Raw genomic sequence first — 7,468 nt, 5'->3', positions numbered from 1 at the left:
TTGAAATTGAGTATGTATATTTATTAATTCCGCAATATGATTTAAAAAAATATTATTATTTTATGATGAATATGGTTATGGAAAATATACAAATATGTGGAATATATTGTAATATCAATGTATTGTGATATGAGTGTTCATGTACGATTTACATCCAAATCGCTTTATTCACTCTTTGCTATTTTTGCTACAATGGTGTTCACTCTGTCTTAGAACAGCTTTATCAATGGACTAGCAATGCCAAGCTCATGGGTTTGAGTCACAGGCAATGCATGAACTGATAAATGATCTGCCCAAATGCGATGTAAGTCACTTGGATTCTTTGGATTCGTCTACCAAATGCATAAATTTATATATTTTGATGATAGTAGAAATGTTCATCTAATAAAAAATATAATGCTGTCCTATCATTCTTAAAGTGGATTGACAACAATCAGGCTATTGGAGAATTAAAGGGTTAGTTCACCCAAAAATGAAAATTAGCCCACAAATTACTCACCCTCAAGTCATCCTAGGTGTATATGACTTTCTTCTTTCAGACAAATCCAGTCGGAATTATATTAAAAATGGTCTTTGATGTTTCAAGCTGTTTAATGCCACTCAGCGGGTGTTGCATGCATCAGTCCAAAATAAGTTAAATAAAAAGCACCCATCCATAAAAAAAAAGATCCTCACATGGCTCCGGGGGGTGAGTCTTTGATCTTTCAAGCTGTTTCATTGCACTCAGCGGGTGTTGCATGCATCAGTCCAAAATAAGTTAAATAAAAAGCACCCATCCATAAAAAAAAAGATCCTCACATGGCTCCGGGGGGTGAACAAAGGCCTCCTGTAGCGAATCGATGCGTTTTTGTAAGAAAAATATCCATATTCAAAACGTAATAATCACTTTAATCTAGCTTGCGCCAACAGTTGTACACGGAAGCAGCTCCAGGCAGATGATGTATGAGTTCAGCGCTGCGCATGCGCCGGTGAGTCTCGTGAAAACCAACGTTTGTTAACAGGAGCAAAGGAAGCAAAGTTTCCTTAATTTAGCAAAGGAAAACCAGTCTCCTCTTGGCTTATATCGAAATCCTCCGACATTCTTCTTTACAAATCCTCGTTTTGTACTTCTATTAAGTGACCGGTGTTTTGTTTTGATCTCTCCCCTGCATTTCTGCATGCGTCACTTTTGAGCGGCGCATGCGCAAAGCCGACCTCCAAACGTCATCCGCCTGGAGCTGCTTCCGTGTAGGACTGTTGGCGCAAGCTACATTAAAGTGATTGTTACGTTTTGAATATGGATATTTTTCAGAAGGCCTTTGTTCACCCCCCTGGAGCCGTGTGAGACACTTTTTTTTTTATGGATGGGCGTTTTTTATTTAACTTCTTTTGGACTGATGCATGCAACACCCGCTGAGTGGCATTAAACAGCTTGAAAGATCAAAGACAATTTGTAATATAACTCCGACTGGATTCGTCTGAAAGAAGAAAGTCATATACACCTAGGATGACTTGAGGGTGAGTAATTTGTGGGCTAATTTTCATTTTTGGGTGAACTAACCCTTTAAAGCCTATCGATGCAGAAGATGGTTTCTGTATTAAGAAGTAACATGTACATTCAATTAAAAGAGATTTTCTTAAATGTTTTAAGTTGAAGGTCGCTGAAATAGTTTTTTCACTTTAGAGGCCAGCATGATTAGAAAATGAACTCCCTGTGAAATCACCACTATTTCCTGTGTACCATAAATGGAGAACCATCCCAAGAAGATGTATATCACACTCACACAAAGCAAAACAACTTTTCAGGTGATTGTCAATCACCGCTTATGGTGTTTGTAATCATGTTCTGCATATGGTGTTGCTTCATAAAGCCATTTCTAAAAGTTGTATATAATAAACATATAAGTTATAAATATAGCCACAATTGGCGATAATCAGGGTTCAAGCACCAATTGGCCATGTGGTTGATTGGTATTAAAGCCTTCATGTTTTTGTCGGTAATTGGAGAAAAAAAAAATCATATATACATTTGTTAGCTTAAAGGGTTAGTTTACCCAAAAAATTAAAATTCTGTCATTAATTACTCGCCCTCTTGTCGTTCCAAACCTGTAAGAACTTTGTTCATCTTCGGAACACAAATTTTGATGAAATCCGTGAACGCATGGCGGTCACCTGACAAGGTGATTGTGGCATTGGGCCTCATTCATAAATCACAAGGTGAACAAATTTCTGTGACTATCATTCATCAATACATTCCTACATATCAAACGGAATTCTATGATTATGCAAGAATGGTTTTAGGGGTTACACAAATTAATTTAGCTGAATTTGCTCATGCTTCATAAATGCATGTTTGAAGCTTATTCTGTTTATTTAGACACATTTCACTCATTTCAAGGTTTTGGTGAATATTCAACTATAAACATTCAGTCTAAAGGTCACAATATTTCTATAGCAATATTTCTGAGAAATCTTGCAGAAAAAAAGGTCCATTCTCAATAGTGTAGCTCAGTGGTTCCCAACCCTGGTCCTGGAGGCACCCCAACACATTTTGCATGTCTCCTTTCTCAGACACACCAATTTCAGGTCTTGGAGTCTCTACTAATGAGCTGATGACCTGAATCAGGTGTGTTTGATTAAGGAGACATGCAAAATGTGCAGTGTTGGGGTGCCTCCAGGACCAGGGTTGGGAACCACTGTAGCTTATGTAAATCCTGTCTCACTCAGTAGTCATTTTCAAGCCCAGCAGCTTTCTGTTGATCAGCACAGCGAATTTGAACATGCACTAAATCTGTATTAGTAACTATTTTGCCAAAACTAAATTTACTTTAAGAGTTGGTAGTTGTTTAAACGTACTACTTTTTGTGACACAAAAAGGAACAGTGTAGTCTAGTGTAGAAAGCTGTTTTCTTTAGTAATTCCACTGAAAATCTCATACTGAGAAGCACAGAAGTATTGGAGCAGTCCTAAAAAATTGTAGGTTGTCTGTCTCTTAGTCTTTTTTTTTTTTCCTCCCTTGAAGCTTCTAAATTGCAGACCCGCATTGCAGTCTGTCCGGCATATGAAGTGTTTTGAAAAATAATGTACTCCTATCATATACTTTGGCTAGTGTTAAGTGCCGGTGTTAAATACGAAGCATGTGTTTAGGAGAGTCTGCAACAATTGCCTTTCGATAAACCTTTGTTCTGACGCATTTTCTGCCGCCCCATTATCACTAGAGGTAGGGGATTAAGTGGCGAGTGTGTCTTCATCAGAGAAGCGCTTTTGAGAGCAGAAATAACAGAGAAGAACACCTGTGCAATCGAGCGTCCTGCGCGAAGGTGTCCTGAATAGTGGTGTCCCCACCATTAGCGGCCCGCTGCAATTACCTTCCCCTGAGTTTCCTTCTGATCCCTCCCTTCATAATATCAAACAAGACCACAAGCTCGTTTCAGCTTCACCGAGCCAGAACCGCTGTTTACTCACAAATACAAAAGGGTGAGGCGAGGAGCCACTGAAATAGCTGCTAAATGCTTGACTCTCGCTGGCCAAGCATCTGATCTGAGCTTCTATTGATTTGTACTAAAGATCCTGGTCATTATGAGTAATTGATTCCAGCATCTAAGCAGTGTCTTTAGAGGATTATTAGAAGGCCTCTGGCATTTATTCCCACCAGAGAGCGCTTTTGAAGCTTTTCATGTTAAATTATGTTAGCAAGGGGCTTGTGTTGTTAGGACAGTAATTGCAATGGGCTAGTGTGTTTAAACCTTTTTTTTAATGAAATGCATGCTGATTGGTTAATACAGCATTCAGCTATGCTAAAATCATGACGTAAAGGTAGCCTATAAAAAGACCTTTGTCTGAAGAAGGTCTGTAGGCATGATGTACTGGAGAAACAATGCTTTCAATGCTTGAAACTTGGTATTATGAGCACTTCCTGTGTCTATTTGCCTCTTTAAGATGAATCACTTGATGTATTCCACAATTGTAAGTCCAAAATCAATAAATCACAATTGTGTAGTCTGCTAAATCAATAAATGTAAATGTTATGTTCTCACCACAGGTGACGTTTCGACCCTACAAACTCTCCATCAGACAATGAACACATCCATAGTTTAGCCCTTAAAGCACAAACCTAAATCACATGATCACTCACATGACAAATACAAACTTACAAGGGCAATCAAGAAATTACCTCACGTAATGGCAATAAACATAAAAAATAAAAGCGAAAACAACAATTAACTACAAATGCTAAACCTAAACATATAAAAAAATACCTGACTGCAAAAAAAGAAAAAGAATTAATCTCACAAAAATATTTAAAAAATACCTAATATCAAGAAAACAAACATAATCACCAACAAAACAGAATCAAATTACTTATCCCATTGGTGCAAACAAATCTCTTAAATTCAGTGTAAAGTGTAAAGGTCCATTCACACACCAAGACCGATAACGGGAACAATAACTATATTAATGTCCACACCACCACGTCACTTTTAATGTTCATGCTCTTTAAAGTAGGATTAACATAGAATTAGAGGGATTTTTTATTAAATTAGAACTATTTTTTTTATTGTTATCATTACAGTTCCCCTCCTTGGTGCGAATGGGCCTTAACTCTAAAATGGCTTCAAGTTTTTAGGTTTTTAAATTTAGCGTTTACTGTAGTTGCACCTCTGAAGCGTTCTTTGCAGTTCTCTGAAACTTCTCAAAATTCAGAAAGGTCCACATTTTGATGAAGCCATGTTAATGATAGTTACGGCTGATTTGCCTCCTGTTACCGTTTTGAAGGCATAGTTTGATGACCAGCAGGAAATGTTCATGGGTCAATGACATCACTGCATTGAAAGGGTCTATAGAAGTCAGCAAATCAGACTTAGGCTTTGCAACAGATGATTGGCGAGTGAGGTTGAGACTAAGGTTTAGATAAATAGCACTTTTTTTTTTTTTTGTATGAACTTAATTAATTTGCAAATCGAATTCTAAACCTTACAAATCTTGAAAACAAAATTATTTACCTCATTCTTTTTACTGTAAATCTGTAATATATATATATATTTCACGCTATGTATTTGCTTTATGTATATTTTACACAGTTTTACAGCTTGTTTGGAATTGGGGAGGCAGTTTTGAGCCATATGCTCATAACACAAAGCTTTTTGACATTTTTTCTAAAAACATCAAAGAAAAATGATTTATCATCATATGACCACTTTGATTAAATATTTTTGTGATTTTGGTTTTATTATGAAGTAACTGTTTGTGAATATAGTCATGGCTATATATGACAATATTCACAATATAGCACAACATGTAAAATATGTTGCTTTAAAAACATGTAAATGAAATACTGGTAAGAAAACATTTTGAGCATTTTGCTTCTGCTGTGGTTAATATAGTCGCTAAAATCCACTTTGTGCCATTTTTGTAGTTCTGTGTCACTGATCTAATCGGCACTCACATCTGGTTTTAATCATATTTAATGGATAAGTTATGCCACAAACTATTTCAAATTTAAGATAGCATTGACAGGTCCTGTTTGTTTATGAAAGTCTTGTTGAGCCTAACCATTCAGGGTTTTTGCTAGTATAAAATGGAAATAAGTTGCTTAATTAAATCATTTCTTGCCAAATTCATGCCTTAATAGAGACTTGCGACAATGTTTAAATAAATGTAAAGTGACAATGATGAATGGACTGTCATTAGAAACCTCACTCTTCCACATTTCACTGTGCTCCTCTTACATTAACCTAATAGCATGCTCTCAGAAATAGGGAGGACACAAAAGAACAATATGATGTGCCCCTTTCAACGTGCTGGTCTGTCGTATAGCATGTGTGGCTAATCCTTTTCTGGCAAGGATTGGCTATTAACCCCCCCTCCTTTCTCTCTTAGAGCAACATCAGCAGCAGAATATGATCATAGCTTTATTTGTTGCGTCCCTGCAGTGTGGGATTGTCACAATGACATGCCTCTGAGTACCAGGAGGACCATCAAAGGCAGTAGCCATTGATCCATATCTTCAAACACTGCATTACAGAATTGAATTAAAGAGACATTTAGTCCACAAACATTTGGACATCAAAAACCTCAGCTGTTGCCTGGAGACTGGTGCTCTTCCTGGTTCTCAGCCACAGCACAGCAGCGAGTGGTGTTACTGTAACATAGTGACATCTCAAAACCTCACAGAACATAGATGGATTTCTTATTCTGCTGTCACAGTGCATATGCACTACTAAATGCTCTATTATCGACATGTATTATACCGCAAAAAGCGACTTGTTGAGGAGAGGCGTGCTATTCATTTTCCAAGTGACAAGGTATTGCAGAAATTCCATAGCCTTATAATGAAGGGAGGACTCAAGAGCTGGCTGATGAGGTGTTTTTACTTGGACCAGTAAGCAACCTTCTAGAAACCACCCGGAGCACCCTAGCAACCAACCAGTACATCCTAGCAACCACATTGCAAGGCTTTGGCAACCATCCAGAACATCCGAATATTGTGGCGGCGAGTTTTGCATGAGGACTGCCCACATTTACATTCGAAAATGTAAAGCTCTAGAGGGGTTGCTTGCGAATAGATACAACAATACTTTCCCATACCGTAAAATTTATGTAAGGTGACGTTAAAGGAACACGCCACTATTTTTGAAAATAGGCTCATTTTCCAACTCCCCTAGAGTTAAACATTTAGAGAGTTTTACCGTTTTCGAATCCATTCAGCCGATCTCCGGGTCTGGCGGTATATATCGAATATCGAAACTCTTTGGTCATTTTTGAGCGAGATGCTAACAGTCTAATCAGATTCAATGATCTATGCTAAGCTACAGCTAAATGTGCTACCGCCAGACCCGGAGATCGGCTGAATGGATTCGAAAACGGTAAAACTCAACTGTTTAACTCTAGGGGAGTTGGAAAATGAGCCTATTTTCAAAAGTAGTGGCGCGTTCCTTTAAGACTTTTTTTTTTTTCCAGAACTGGGTTTACGAGATTATGAAAAGCTAATAAATAATCAATTCTAAAAATGCAAAATTAAAATTAATTATTTTAAAATAAAAAGAAAGTAATTCACTATTTTAGAGAATAATAAACATAAAAAGGCAGAAGGAATGAAAGTATTTGAAATCACTGGGGGAATGTGTTTACCACTGGTCAACAAATAAAGTAATTAATCAGAGGGACAGGAAGCTGTGTAAACATGCTGTTACTTCAAGCAAAGAATTCAAATGTTGATTAAATGCCTGATATTGTTGATGTTGCTTTTCATCGGATTCCTCTGTTGAACGCCAGAGTAATAATTGACATGCAAATCTGCTGTGGAAATAATGTTATCAAAATTAATTAAAATCATTTTGATGACAAACAAAAGAAGCAAATATCTTGATGCCTGACAGCTTATTTAAATTTTACGGTAGGGAATTCAGTGTAACATAGAATGATATAACCTATTCATAAACAAATAATCACTCCAAAAGAAACAAGTTTTATATTATAATAGAATATA

Source organism: Sinocyclocheilus anshuiensis, unplaced genomic scaffold (genome assembly GCF_001515605.1).
Source record: "Sinocyclocheilus anshuiensis isolate Anshui unplaced genomic scaffold, SAMN03320099.WGS_v1.1 scaffold747, whole genome shotgun sequence".
Classification (NCBI taxonomy): domain Eukaryota; kingdom Metazoa; phylum Chordata; class Actinopteri; order Cypriniformes; family Cyprinidae; genus Sinocyclocheilus; species Sinocyclocheilus anshuiensis.
Note: the sequence above shows the minus strand (reverse complement) of the source record.